The 15,759-nt window shown below is 42.4% G+C and overlaps 1 protein-coding gene across 1 annotated transcript in view; it reads left to right on the forward strand.

Annotated features, from left to right (window-relative positions):
* The first annotated feature begins 3,987 nt into the window (after positions 1–3,987).
* Positions 3,988–15,759, forward strand: part of RGS21 (regulator of G protein signaling 21) — an 83,742-nt gene continuing 71,970 nt past the window's right edge. Inside the window, exon 1 of the mRNA XM_089692602.1 lies at positions 3,988–4,169. The gene's annotated coding sequence lies outside the window, so the exon portion shown is untranslated. The remainder of the gene's footprint in view (positions 4,170–15,759) is intronic.

Raw genomic sequence — 15,759 nt, forward strand, 5'->3', positions numbered from 1 at the left:
GGCGGCGGGCGCCGGACCCCCAGGCGGAGCGGCGGGCGCCGGACCCCCAGGCGGAGCGACAGGTCTCGGGCCCCCAGGCGAAGCGGTGGGCACCGAGTCACCAGGCACGACAGTGGGCTCCGAGTCAACTGGTATGACCGCGGGCACTGGGTCAGACATTGGATCGTCTGACTGGACAGCGGGCATCGGGTCACCAGGCATCAAGTCATTTGGCTCGACAGCGAGCACCGCGTCATCTGGCAAGGCAGTGGGCTCCGAGTCAACAGGCACGACAGTGGGCACCGGGTCATCAGGTACCGGATTGTCTGGCTCGACAGCGGGCATCGGGTCACCAGGTATGACAGCGGGCACTGGGTCACCAGGCATCAGGTCATTTGGCTCGACAGTGGGCACCGCGTCATCTGACAAGGCAGTGGGCTCCGAGTCAACAGGCACGACAGTGGGCACCGGGTCACCAGGCATTGGATCGTCTGGCTCGACAGCGGGCATCGGGTCACCAGGTACGACAGCGGGCTCTGAGTCAATTGGCACGATAGCGGGCACCGGATCAGGTACCGGATCATCTGGATCAACAGCGGGCATCGAGTCAACTGGCCTAATAGGATCGTCAGGCTGGATCAGTTCATCATGCTGGGTAGAGGCATCAGGCTGAATCCCGGCGTCCGGCTGAGAAGAGGCTTCAAGCTGAGTAGAGGCTTCAGGCTGAGTAGAGGCTTCAGGCCGAGTAGAGGCTTCAGGCCGAGTAGAGGCTTCAGGCCGAGTAGAGGCTCCAGGCCGAGTAGAGGCATCAGGCCGAGTAGAGGCATCAGGCCGAGTAGAGGCTTCAGGCAGAAGAGAGGCATCAGGCTGCGTACAGGCATCAGGCTGAGTACAGGCATCAGGCTGAGTAGAGGCTTCAGGCTGAGTAGAGGATTCAGGCTGAACCACGGAAGGCAGGTTCACCGGTTTGGATACTGGCAGGATGGTATTGGTTGGAAAGAATTTTCGCTTTTTTCTGGTTTAACTACTGGAGCACTGCAAGTAAACGCAGGTCTGCAAACGAATGGAGCAGCTGGAGACAGAGAAGAACTGGAGGATGGAACAGAAGAGGGAGCAGTTGCTACAGAGGGCTTTTTTACAGGGTTAAAGGCAGGATAGGTGCAGCGAGTGGGAACAGGGTACTGACATGCGGTAGATAGCCAAGTATACTGGGCTGTAACTGGGGGAGTTGTTGGGAATACAGGAGTAGAGCTTTGAGGAAATAGATTAGAAGCAGGACTGGGTCTTTGTAAGCTGACTGAGGCTGGGTGCAACAAGTCTGTCCATGTCTGCAGTATGGGTTGAACAAAGCTGAGCTTACACAAAGCCTGTCTGACCAAAGACTGCACTGCGTTTATACAATCTCTTAGTGTCTGTGGTGAACATGTGGAATAACGTTCCAGAAAGTAACCCACATCATCCTCTAATAACCATACCAGGGACTCTACCTGGTCTGCACTAAATGGTGGCAAAAATTCATCCCTGCATTCGGGGAAACCAGATGAAACCAACTCAACACAAACCTTAATCAATGGCTGCACCATAGAGAAATCTGTGCCCTGATCTACTAGAACATGAGCGATCCGTATACATTCTAGCAGTTCATCCCGGGGATACTCCTTCAGAGTCTGATAAGCATACTCTCTGTCATCAAACACTAGCAGATATAAATACACAACCTCATCCAGATCCATCCTTCCCAGCAACAAGCCAAGATGGCTTCCCTGTGCAGCCACTTCTGGTCAGGATTGGCCTTGGTGTAATGTCAGGGCTCCCAGGTGTGACCAGAGGTGTGTGACTGACGCAGGGAAACGCAGACTTCAGATATGTGATAAACAATATAATTTATTAACACTAACCATACAAACATAAACGTAGTGCAATACTAAAACATAATACAGTGCAAACAAACCAAACCAACCACCCACAGATAACAGTACATACAAACAAGCGTCGTCAGGCAGGCCGGGTCAATATCAATAGGGCAGGTAGGTACAGGGGGAGCAAGCGGAGATGGGTCGGGGTCACAGGCCAGGTTCAGCAGGTAGCTAGCAGCGTAGTACAGAGGGTCAGGCAGAGGGATGGTCAGGGTCACAAGCCAGGGATCAGAACAGGTAGCAAGCAGCGTGGTACAGAGGGTCAGGCAGAGGGATGGTCAGGAGCGAGCCGGGATCAGAGCAGGAGAAGTCAGCAGCGGTTCAGATCAGGCAGGGTCAGCAAAGGAACAGAAACAGGATGCAGGACAGATACAGGGCCCAGGACAAACACAACACCAAGGCAGAGTCTGCAAGTCTGGCCATCCCTTAAATACACCAGTATCATCAGTTCCAGGTGTTAGCTGGCTGAAAGGTTGAGTCTCTGATTGCTGGGAGCACCCGCTGGCCAGCCCTGGTACTGCAGATCAAAAGGCAGGTGAGTCCCACCATTGCTGGCCAGTCCATTCCTGACATCACCTGAAGGCATTTCCTTTTACCATTTGTGTGGAAAGGTAATGTAAACTGTGTCCCTTTTGGCACACTTCTGGCAATTTTCTCATTTGTCCAGCATGTTGAAATGCACCTACATTTTTCTGTGCCAAAACACTGACTGAGGGCCAGTTCACACTAAATGCATTTCACTTGCTTTTTTTTTATTAGGATAATGGCAGCACAAAATATTTTCACTTAACCATTGAGAATGTTGTCTTGGTGTTCATGGCAAGCTACCTACTTATGGCTCTGTAGAATGAGAGACACAGCCTCAGCATTAAACAAAGATACTACTGGATGGCCACACTTTTGCACCCTTGCTACAAAAGTAATCACCGCTATCTCTGTATTAGCAGTTACTAAAAGCTTTCATAGTGATCGCTCATGTATGAAATATACATACTTACATTAGTCCAAGCTGGAGCAAGGTAACTTGCAATAAAATTTATACCTTAACATCAGATTTAAAGCTGAACTCCAAGATAAGCAGATAGTGTCTAAATACAAGCGGTGTGTGCAATCTTGATATTTGATGTGCTTTGTACAGTGATCTGGTGTAAACCTTTGCCTCTGTGCAGAGCTTCCTGTAATAACGACCAGTCACTGTTGCTCTCTCTACTTGTGCAGAGTGACTGGTCTTCTCTCTGCCACCTCCTGTAGTTTTCTGCAGGCAGCCTGTACTATAGTGGTTGGGATCTGCTGGGTTCTTCCCAGAGCTCTGCTTCCTGAACAGTCTATGTACTGTACAGCACAGTAATGAGCCACCACTACTTTTACAAAGTAATATCTAGGTTTTAAAATAATTTAAGTGACAAATCAGGAAAAAAATCAGTTCAGAACCCAGAACAGTAAATATCTGCATACACAGACTTCACTTAATTGTCATGTCTTGTCTGTCCAGTATATATTATTATTATACAGGATTTATATAGCGCCAACAGTTTGCACAGCGCTTTACAAATTGAAGTTAGACATCACAGTTGCAATACAATTTGGTACAAGAGGAAACAGAGGGCCCGGCTCATTAGAGTTTACAATCTAAGAGGAATGGGGAATTAAATTAATTTCAAGTGATTTGTATGTTTTCACTTTATTCTGTGCAATGTCTTTGATTTTATTAAATGATATACATTTATTGTTAAAAAAAATGCTTCTTTTTGTTTAGTTTTAGGTTGTTTTGTTTCCGTTACGGAATGCCTGCCTGATCATTTGAATTTCAAACACATTTTTATCGGAAAAATTATAAGTAGTGGGATAGAAAAGTAGAGATAATTTCCTTATGCAAAAATTACTGTGGAGCAAGGGCTGCAAAAGCAAATCAGGTCAATGGAAGGAATGAAAAATATTTTCCAACAAATGGAATACCACAATGCCTGTTTTGCATCTTAAAACTTAATTTGTTTGCATGCCCTATGACAGGTGCCCTAAATCTTCAAAAGTATTTGCTAGCATGTGGTTACCTAGCTATATCAACTTTGTTTTTTACACGTAGAAAGGACAGGAAGTATACTATATATATTTTGACATCCTTATCCTAAGCTCTCCCTTTTCATGTCTCTATAAATGTACGGCTATACATTTAGTAAAACATCAAAGAGTTCCACGTTTTAACACCTGTATAAGATAATACAGAAGAAGACGACAGCAGTTGGATTTGGAAGACATTCAGCTATATAAATCTGTGTAAGTGGAAAGTTTTTTTTATTGTAGCATGATAATATAAATCAATTTCGTTGTTATTTCAGTGTACTTATGCCCCCTTAAAACCATGCATGGAAAGCATTATCTTTTTAGAGAGGTAGAGAGAGAAAATGAGAGGAATAGACTTTGTTAGATCAAAAGATTTATTTTTATTTATTTTAAGTACTTAGATAGCGCCGTCAACGTACACAGCGCTTTACATATATATTGTACATACATATCAGTCCCTAACCCTCAAAGGGCGTACAATCTAAGCTCCCTAACTTACATTCATACATACTAGGGCCAATTTAGACATGATCTAATTAACCTACCAGCATATCTTTCGACTATCCAGAGGAAACCCACAGAGGCACAGGGAGATGGCAATTTTGTTTTTAAGTGTAAATATACATACACTCAAGATCATAGAAAATGAGGAATAAATAAAAAGGTATTTTGTCAAGCAGATTATACCTTGCATGTCTAAGAAATAAAAACAAGACAATAAGAGGTATGGGAGTTTATTGCATATGTATTCCCAAGAATCTTTCCTAGGTTTCAAAAATCTAAAGATCTCTTTGCATACTATAATTTCATGCACTGTATATAGATGGCAAAACTTTGATTGCATAGATTGAGTTTGGTGTTTCATAAAATGTTTATGTTATATTAGTGCAAACGCAACCTGAGGTTTAGGGTGGCAAGGATTAAGCTCAATTTAAGGGTTAGGGCAAGGTTATGAGTCTGTAACTTTATATAATCTATGCTAAAAGTTGACTTTTTGGGTGTGATAGGGGGTGAAATAATTCAGGCAGTAAAAGTTTTTATTGTTGAAAATGAATGTGCGTTTCTAACACTTAAACAGCCACATAAAAAACAACCACATTTATTTTTAGAAGGAAAAACTAGTCACTATATACTGTAGTAAAGGTATATTTCTTGAAGGACATGGGAAGGTTTGTAGCACAACATTTAGTGGCTTTCAGCAGATTATTACAGGTAAAATGTTTTAAACAAATATTTGCCCCAGGAAAGGAAAAATGACTTAGTATTTCTATCAGATGTGTCAGTGTGTTCCCTCTTTGACATCTTCAGGTTATAGCAGAAACAGTAAGTTTGTTTTATTGGTTCAGTCATATCATATCATCTTGAAAACTATCTGAAACACTATTAGTAGGTATTTACTACTAGTTTCTGAAAAATACAAATCTTTACCAATATGAATTTGGTGATTGTTACTTTAGTTTTACTTATAGTCTATTAATCTCTTTATTGGGAAGGCATGACTTGTAGGAAGAAGAAACTGAAATAACATACTTTGTTTTTATATACTTGTGTATGCTGTTTCTACAGTGCATTTCTGGCATTTTTTAATTTGAAGTCAAGGTAAATGAAAATGCTTCAGAGGTAATTTAGACAGACCTATGACTTGGAATGATTGAACAGCCCCCTACCCTACATCACTAACTTACAGTAAAACTAACCCATAATGCTGACCTTTAACCATAGCCTTGATTTCTTGCAGTTTTTACTTATTCCACTTAGCTGCTAAATCTTCAGTGCCTTTTATGAACAAACAGTATCAGCTAACCCTAATTTTCAAGTGATAATAAATAAAAAAGTATTTTAAAATATAACCCTCTAAAATGGATTGTAGTGTGCTATAGCCTACTGAGACAGTATTGTCATCGACTAAGCAGCACCTCCTAAAACACTCTGGCTTTAGTACAACAGTACTGAATTTACCAATTAAATCGCACTATTATTATTATTATACAGGATTTATATAGTGCCAACAGTTTGCGCAGAGCTTTACAAAATGAAGGCAGACATTACAGTTACAATACAATTTGGTACAAGAGGAAACAGAGGGCCCTGCTCTATACTAATTTGTGCTTAACATAAGGATTCTCATTTTCGGCCACGCGAACATAATTGTCAATTTTCATTGGAATCAGCTGAAAAGAACGGTCAGCTTTTGAAAATAAGAATTCTTATCCTTGTGCTTTGACTTGTAAACTGAGCCGTAGGCTGTCAGATATACTAACACAGGGGATATCATTTTAAGTACTGCCCAGGATCCGCTTTTTGACTCAAACTGGACCTGATAGTAAAACTGGATTGTCATCAGTAAAAACATCTGTAGTCTAATTTGTGGCAGTGTCACCTTTCAGTTCTGTAAAATATATTCGCATGTACATTACTTGTGGCTGCCTCAATATATCAGGCAGCCTTTTAATCCTCAGACACTGTTCAGGTCACTTGTATTACTTACAGTGCCTTGAAAAAGTATTCATACCGCTTGAAATTTTCCACATTTTGTCATGTTACAACCAAAAACGTAAATGTATTTTATTGGGATTTTATGTGATAGACCAACACAAAGTGGCACATAATTGTGTAAGGAAAATGATAAATGCTTTTCAAAATGTTTTGCAAACAAATATGTGAAAAGTGTGGCATGCATTTGTATTCAGCCCTCCTGAGTCAATACTTTGTAGAACCACCTTTCACTGCAATTACAGCTGCAAGTCTTTTTTGGTATGTCTCTACCAGCTTTGCACATCTAGAGAGTGAAATTTTTGACAAATTCAAAATAGCTCCAGCTCTGGCAGACTGCATAGAGAGCGTCTGTAAACTGCATGTTCAAGTCTTGCCACAGATTCTCAGTTGGATTTAGGTCTGGACTTTGATTGGGCCATTTGATCTTTGATCTAAACCATTCCATTGTAAAATTGTTTACAAATAAATATTTGAAACCTGTGGTGTGTATTTGTATTCAGCTCCCTTTACTCTGATACCCCTAACTAAAATCTAATGGAACCAATTGCCTTCAGAAGTCTAATTAGTAAATAGAGTCCACCTGTGTATAATTTAATTTAATCTCAGTATAAATACAGCTGTTCTGTGAAGCCCACAGAGGTTTGTTAGAGAACATTAGTGAACAAACAGCATCATGAAGGCCAAGGAACACACCAGACAGGTTAGGGATAAAGTTGTGGAGGAGTTTAAAGCAGGGTTAGGTTATTTGAAAAAAAGTATCCCAAGCTTTGAACATCTCATGGAGCACTGTTCAATCCATCATCCGAAAATGGAAAGAGTATGGCACAACTGCAAACCTACCGAGACATAGCCGTCCACCTCTGTGACCAAGCCCCAGTGGGTGGGGCAATACGCATTAGAGGGCGTGGCCAGTACGGCCATTCCTTAAAATTGGACTCCTGGGGTCGGTTGAGCAGCGTCCATCCCTTCACTTGTATTGGCTGACACTTCAATCGCTTGGACTCATGCTTCCCTCTTCTTTTCCTTGCATCCATAGCTTGGAGCGGCGCCATATGGTATAATTTTCACTCTGCCCGTCTACCTAAACTGACAGGCTGGGCAAGGGTGGCATTAATCAGAGAAGCAGCCAAGAGGTCAATGGTAACTCTGGAGGAGCTGCAGAGATCCACAACTCAGGTGGGAGAATCTGTCCACAGGACAACTATTAATCGTGCACTCTAAAAATCCGGTCTTTATGGAAGAGTGGCAAGAAGAAAGCCATTGCTGAATGAAAGCCATAAGAAATCCCGTTTGCAGTTTGAGAGAAGCCATGTGGGGGACAAAGCAAACATGTGGAAGAAGGTGCTCTGGTCAGATGAGACCAAAATTAAACACTTTGGCCTAAAAGCAAAATTCTATGTGTGGCAGAAAACTAACACTGCACCCTGAACACACCATCCCCACTGTGAAACATGGTGGTGGTGGCAGCATCATGTGGGGATGCTTATCTTCAGCAGGGACAGGGAAGCTGATCAGAGTTGATGGGAAGATGGATCGAGCCAAATACAGGGCAATCTTAGAATAAAACCTGTTAAAGTCTGCAAAAGACTTGAGACTGGGGTGGAGCTTCACTTTCCAGCAGGACAACCACCCTAGACATACAGCCAGAGCTACAATGGAATGGTTTAGATCAAAGCATATTCATGTGTTAAAATGGCCCAGTCAAAGTCCAAACCCAAATCCAACCGAGAATATGTGGCAAGACTTGAAAATTGATGTTCATCCAATCTGACAGAGCTTGAGCTATTTTGTAAAGAAGAATGGGCAGAAATTTCACTCTCTAGATGCAAAGCTGGTAGAGAAATCTCCAAAAAGATCTGAAGCTGTAATTGTATTGAAAGGTGGTTCTACAAAGTATTGACTCGGGGGGCTGAATACAAATGCATGCCACACTTTTCAAACTTATTTGTAAAAAATGTTGAATTATTATTATTATACAGGATTTATATAGCGCCAACAGTTTGCACAGCGCTTTACAAAATGAAGGTAGACATTACAATTACAATACAATTTGGTACAAGAGGAAACAGAGGGCCCTGCTCATTAGAGCTTACAATCTAAGAGGAAGGGTTGAGTGATACAAAAGGTAATAGCTGTGGGGGATGAACTGATAGAGGGAATAAATGGCAGTTTACTTGTTAGAAGCAGGATAGGCTTCTTTAAAGAGAATGGTTTTCAGGGATTGTCTAAAGGTATAAAGATTAGGAGATAGCCGGACAGATTGGGGTAGGGAGTTCCATAGGATGGGAGAAGCTCGGGAGAAGTTCTGGATGCGAGCATGGGAGGAGGTGACATGGGAACTAGAGAACAGAAGGTCTTGGGAGGATCAAAGAGAGCAGTTTGGTTGATATTTTAAGACCAGGTTGGTGATGCAGCTGGGGGCAGAGTTTTGGATGGCTTTGTAAGTTGTTGTTTGTATTTAGAATTTTATTCGTTGGGTGAGTGGAAGCTAGTGGAAGGATTGACAGAGAGGGGTAGCAGACACTGAATGGTTGGTAAGGTGGTATAGCCTGGTAGCAGCATTCATGATGGACTGGGGGATAGCCTATGTAAAAGTAAGCCAATGAGCAGGGAGTTGCAGTAGTCAAGGCGAAAGATAACCAGGGAGTGATTTAGGAGCTTTGTGGTATCATTGGTTAAAGGAATTGTATTTTTGAAGGGCAGATTTATATTGATCGAAGTCTTGCTGGGCCTTAGTCTTACACCATAAACGCTCAAGAGCATGGCTATGTTTTTTGAGGCATCTGGTATTGTCTGTTTGCCAGGGCTGCAGCAGTCAGGGCCTAATTCTGTGTGTAGTGAGGGGGGGCAATGTGCCCACGGTGGATAAGAGAGAAGGAGAAGGGTTAAGTTAGGGAAGGTTTCTAGTGCTAACTGTTCGGAAGTTGGAAGACAAGGAGGAGGAAGTCAAGGAGAGGGGGAAGCTAATAAAGGGAGTGATCAGAGAGAGGAAAAGGAAAGTTGGTGAGGTTGCAAGGGGTGCATAGGTAGGAGAATACAAGGTCGAGGCAGTTCCCATTAGAGTGAATAGAAGCATGTGTCCATTGTTTTAGGTCAAAAGAAGTAGTTAGGCTCAAAGGTAGCAGGAGTGTTAAGAGTAACAGGTATGTTGAAGTCACAGAGAATGAGCAACCAAGCCAGCAAAGACATCATCAACCCTAACCTGGCCAGACTAGCTGGCTCACTAACATGATACATTCTCCTTGTAAGCAGCTGATTTCAGTCTGTTACATGTGCACTTTTTTTTTGCAGAAAGTCTTAGGATTTGCAAACTATGGATTAAACTTGCATTTCAGGAGTTGTGTGAGTGGAGATAACAATGAAAATTCCTATTACTGGGTACAACACCATATACAAGTACGCAGCAAGATCAACAAGGAGACATTATTGTTAATTTTACTATATACTTGCATTTGATTAATGGCCCAGCACTAGAGATACTCCCTACATTTGTAATTGTTAGGTCTAGAACAGCAGGTGTCTATAGTGACGGTGTTGTATTGTGCAAGTAGACTACATTGTGTATGGTTTCACAGGATACACAAAACATAAAAATCTAGAGTATATTTAATATACTATTTCTCATTTTTTGTTCTCTATAACTTACAAACCTAGTTTATAAAAGGCTGAGGCTGATGTTATATCCAGAAACATTAGGGAAACTAGAGCCCATATAACCCTTGTAACTCAAGGGCTCTTGATCAAGCTAGTATAATTCCAGCCCAGCTTCCCTTCAGATACACTAGCAGGCATTCTATTCTTCATCTGACTTTATAGCTCCGGGTTCTGTGGTCTTGTTAAAGATTCTGTGTATAGCCCTACAAAACAGACATTGTACAGTCCACAAGTGTTTATCTGCTGCTTCTCTGCAAACTGGAAACAGGAACATTATTATAGAGAAAAGAAAGCGTACAGCCATAGATGCTGCTACATATTTATAAACACTACCATCTACTGGCTAAAGAATATATCTTTACTGAATACTGATCGTTGTTTCACAAAAATGCATGAACAATGTATTCTACCACCCCCACTCAACAATTACTCCTTATATTAGTCAATTTCAGATCTCAGTTCTATAAATCTATTTCTTTTGGGTTGGAAGTCATCCCATGAATCTGGCTCTGGTTTTAATGCTATGCGAGCAACATAAACCAGATGTTTGGCTGGGATGCCTTTATTGCTTGTAGATTTCCTGATTCAAGCCTCTTTCTTATTTTACAGCATTTGGATTGTCTGCATTAATTTATATTTCTGTGTCACTTTATAGCTTATCTTCATGTGACACTGATGTGGAATTTCCCTCACTTTGAAGGGTGTGTGTTAGTTCATGAGATTTTGAACACACTGAAGTTTCATCAACAATTACACTTCTACTGATGGTTACATTATTTGTGTCTTGGTATGGAATTCTCTATCCCTTTTGAGATGTACTCTACCGCACAAGTACACCTTCCTTTGCGCAAGCAACCAATTTTTTCCATTTTTCTTTTGGGATGTGCACATGGGCTTTGCTTCCAAAAATGTTTACATGGTTCAAATTCAGGGTTTTTACATTCCACCGTTCATATGGCATTTGCATAGTTATTCTCTGTTAATTTTGTATTATGTCAGGACTTCTGTGCCCAAGTTGTCCGTGTGATTGCAGTTTTAATGTTTTTTCTCCTTGGCAGTATTACCACCTCAATGCAGTTCAGTTGATACAGTTAATCTGTAATTTTAGCCTTTGCAAGTAAGATATCACCATTTGTGATAGCACAACTGTCATCTTGTAAGGTCACTACATTGCTTTATTTTGTGAGCTTATTCACTGACAAACCATTAGTTTCAAGAGCAGGGACATACAGGCCATTTTTCACAGCTATCTTTCTGGTGACATTCTGGGATATAGGACAGTAAACAAAACCGTCTCCTATTCCTTCGGATTCCATTATTTGCCCATTAGCTGTGGTGATTATTTTTCTTTTACTCTGGTCAAGATAAATAAAGAAATTTGTCATTTTTCATGTGACTTGTAGCTCCTGAATCAACACGCCATGCCTGCAAAGATGCAACTTTTGGAATAAAAAACATTCATTTTCTGAAGAAAAATAAGTTTCTTCTTTCACACTTTTGGCCTTTTGTAGTTTAGTTTGTTTTTGCATTATCTTTCCAGATTCTGCAATCTGCTTTTAGATGGCCTTGTTTGTTGCACACAAAACATTCAAGTGTTTCTTTTTTGGTATGTAACAATTTTATTCCTATTTTTTGTCTTTAAGTGTCCTTTCAACCGGGGCGGACCCATATAGCGGATTTGCTTGCTCAGCAGGGGATCTCTCCGCTGATCCCCGCTGAGCAAGTGGATGACAGCTCTGTGTCTGCTCCGCTGCTGCAGAGCAGACACAGAGCTGATGAAAACCGACCTGATCCTACAGACGGAAGGGAAATTGGAACCCCATCCTTCCCTTTTTGGCAGATCAGATCCGATGTTGGCGGGGGTAAATGCACACGTGTCCGTTTACCCCCGCTGCTCAATAGTGCAGAATGGAGGTTTTGATCGGATCTGCTTGAAAAACAGGCGGGCAGAACCAATCGGAATGTCTGTGTAGCCTAAAGCAGACTCTGCGACAGAAGCACATACACTGTTTTATGCTTATATTCATCCATAAGCTTTCCCTTAACATATTCCAATGTCAGTTCATCATCTGGACGTTCAAGTGCTGTGACATGCATTTCTATACTTTCTGGTAAACCAGTAAGTAAATAGTACTGCAAAATGAAAATCGTTTATTTCTTCTCCTATACCTCTCAGGCATTCAGCCATTTCCAGGGTGTGCCTTATATAATCCTGCATATTGTGGCCTTTCATCAGCTTGGTTTGGTATAGCTTTCTAATCAAATACAGTTTATTGCGGAGATTAGCTCTTTCATGCTCCCTTTATAATCCTTCCCACATTTCTTAAACAATTTCACCCTTACATACAGTATATGTATGATTTAATAATCTTCTGTGCTAAGAGAGATTGTGATTTGAGCTTTCTGGTCTTTTTCTGTTCACTTATCTGAAGGGTGTTCTGGTCTGACTTCATTTATACATTTCCACATACCTTTCATCTTCAATTTCCAAGACTGTCAGGTTTGATAATTAAAGCTTTGTTGCTGCTGTGTTACTGGCCGTTTTCTGTTTATTCTGTTGGTGCCTTCTTTCTGTTGCTGTATCTTGCACTTCTTTTGCTATAGCAGGCTATGCCTGAGTGTCTGGGTGGCTGTCTGCGCTCAAAACGTCTTAGAGATTCTGCATGTAGCCCTACAGAACAGACAATGCACAGTCCACGTGTTTATCTGCTGCTTCTCTGAAAAGAGGAACTTTATTATAGATGTAATGCCCTCCAGGTTATATAGATAGGCTGCTTCTTTTTTTGCCCTTTTTTAAAACAGAGGCTGAGTAGCAGCCTGGGATGAGTCAGCCTGGAAGTGAGGCAGGAATTCACCTCAGGACAGGTTGGGAGGTTCTACAGGTCAGGGGTTGTGAGCCCTCCCATTTTTCCAGAAACAGAGAGAACTTTCTGGAAGAGGGGTGCAGGAGGGGAGGAGGCCCAGATCTGCATGCTTGAGGGATCTTGGCCATTCCCCTGGCAGGAGGTTGAGCATGGTGACCAGTGCAACCCTCAAATATCACAGAGCCTGGGGAGCAGCGTGGAGTGTCGGGTGGAAGATTGACTGAGAGGAAAGCTGGAGTGAGGAGCTTGGGAGAGGACCACAGGGAGTGGAGTCTACTTACAGGCAGGAAGCAGGATGGGAGGATCTCTACTGCCTCAATATCTCCTCCCCTTGGGAGGACAGCCTGTTAACAGGGAAGGAGGCAGCCTAGTGTAAGGCCCAAAGGCAGCCACCAACCCACTACGCTATTAGGCAAGGACATTGTGAGTACTCCTACAACCCCTGATAAGGGGAGAGGGCGGTCAGATGCAATACCCAAATTGTCTTCTAGTCTGCTTAAAGTGGTTGCAAAGGTTTAAGGTTTTTTACCGTCATGCATTCTATGCATGAAGGTAAAAAACCTTCTGTGTGCAGCAGTGCCCCCAGCCCCCCTCAATAGTTAAGTGAGCTCCATCGCGATCTATCGATGTGCACAACAGCCTTGGCTGTCCCAGGTCTCTGCCTCCTCATTGGTTGAAACAGCAGGTGGGAGCCATTGGCTCCTGCAGCTGTCAATCACAGATAATCAACCAATGAGGAAAGGCTGGGGGTGGGGCCAAGATGTGGCTCCATGTGTGAATGCAAAGCGAAACAAAAACGAGAAGCGCACCAACCTTGCGCATTGCCTCAGTAACCAAAACTTAACTACAAAATGATACTCACAACTGCGAATAAAATCAGGCATGTAAGTCCTCAGAGGGACTTGAAAGATAAGGAGCCAGCACGAATCCCATCATGGGGGTAGACACTCAGTACAGCTGACGCGTTTCGAAGAGCATCCCTTCTTCATCAGAGCTCTGACTTACATGCCTGATTTTATTTGCTGTTTGTGAGTATCATTTTGTAATTAATACATTTTGGTTACTGAGCTAATGCGCAAGGTTGGTGCGCTTCTCGTTTTTGTTTCGCTTTGCAGTATTGGTCAGTCTTCCCCAGCATTGTTTGGAGCTGCACAACTCTATATGCATTGGTGGTCGATTTTTCCAGTTCTGGTTCCATCCATCCGCCACCCGCCTGGGTCCTAGAGCGCAGGAGAACTCGTGTCTGTTCCATGTGTGAATGGACACACTGAGCAGTGGCTTGGGCACACACCTGCTCGGGTACCCCCATAGCAAGCTGCTTGCTATGGGGACACTCGACAGGAAGGAGGAGTCAGGAGCTCTGAAATGGGACCTGAGAAGAGGAGGATCCAGGCTGCTCTGTGCAAAACCACTACACGGAGCAGGTAAGTATAATATATTTGTTATTTTAAACAAAAAAAAAGGTGAACCTTTAGTATCACTTTAACTGCAAGCTCTTGGGCCCCCCTTGCTCAGGGATACCCTCAACACAGCTGGGTGAATAGAAGGATTCATCTGGAGTCTGAAAAGGTACACAAAAGAGGGACAATGCTATATGTCTGCTAGTCCACATTTTTTGTACAAGTTCTACAGTTCCTTGGAGATCCCATATACTCCTAGACCCTATCCAAGTTGTTAATTGAAACAACTAAAAAAAACAGCTCAAAGACTGTTTTACTGACTCTGAAAGTACAAGTGTGGAAAATGTGGTTGCCTGGCCGTACAAAGCTTAGGGGGACCCAATCAAATCTAGCTGCCCTTATGAGGGTAGTGCTACATAGAGCAAAAACATAAAGTACAACTGTAGATGCAGCTGCAAACTCATAAACACTTCCATCTACTGGCTGAAGAATATATCTCTGTTGAATACTGATAGTTGTTGCATAAAAATACAGGAATAATGTATTCCAACAGGAGTAGAATAAATACATCATTCAGTAAATGCATATATATAGTAATGCAGTCACAATTTCAGTCCTGCATTGATTTGATCCTGCTCCGTATCAATTTCTGTATTGTTTTCTCAGTTCCCATTATTGAGTTTAGTTATCTGTCTTTCTAGGTACCAGCAGGGGCGGACTGACAACTCATGGGGCCCCTGTGTCCTTGCCCAAACTCAAAAAAGCCTATGAAAAAGGTACCAGGGGCATCTCATGGGGCCCCCTACTGACCCCGGGCCCTCGGGCAGTGCCCGAGTTTCCAAATGGTCAGTCCGCCCCTGGGTACCAGTGTATAGTTACTCTATATCAATGGGTGACTTCTGCTAGTTCCTGATTTATAGTTTTTTTCTGACTTCTCTTACCCTTGCTCGTTGTAATTTCCAATTTCCATCTCAACTTTGTTGATGCCTTCGCTTTGATGGTTTTTCTATTTTGACCTTAGGCATTCCCTGAACTATGCCTCATGTCTTCCTCTGGTAATGCTGCTAACCTTCTGGATTGTTCCTTGGCTACCTTCAGACATATGTTTTACCTCTGAATTGTGCCTTATTTTGGTTATACCATCAAGACATTATAATCCAGGCACAGGTGGCAGCTAATGTGAAGCATGATGTAGAGAGGTCTTGTTGCCTTAACCATAATCATATTATTGCCTTACAGTAAATATGTATAGTGCATGTGCTTGTTGTTGCTCAGTCACTGACTAAATGATCAGTATTTTTCCATCATCTATGCAGTGTTATATTACAGTTACGTGTATCTATTTACAACCTTTTCTGTGTGATCCTTATGGTGAAATACTGTATTGTT

Source organism: Staurois parvus, unplaced genomic scaffold, assembly GCF_062004578.1.
Source record: "Staurois parvus isolate SC_StPar_1 unplaced genomic scaffold, SC_StPar_1.0 ptg000597l, whole genome shotgun sequence".
Lineage (NCBI taxonomy): Eukaryota > Metazoa > Chordata > Amphibia > Anura > Ranidae > Staurois > Staurois parvus.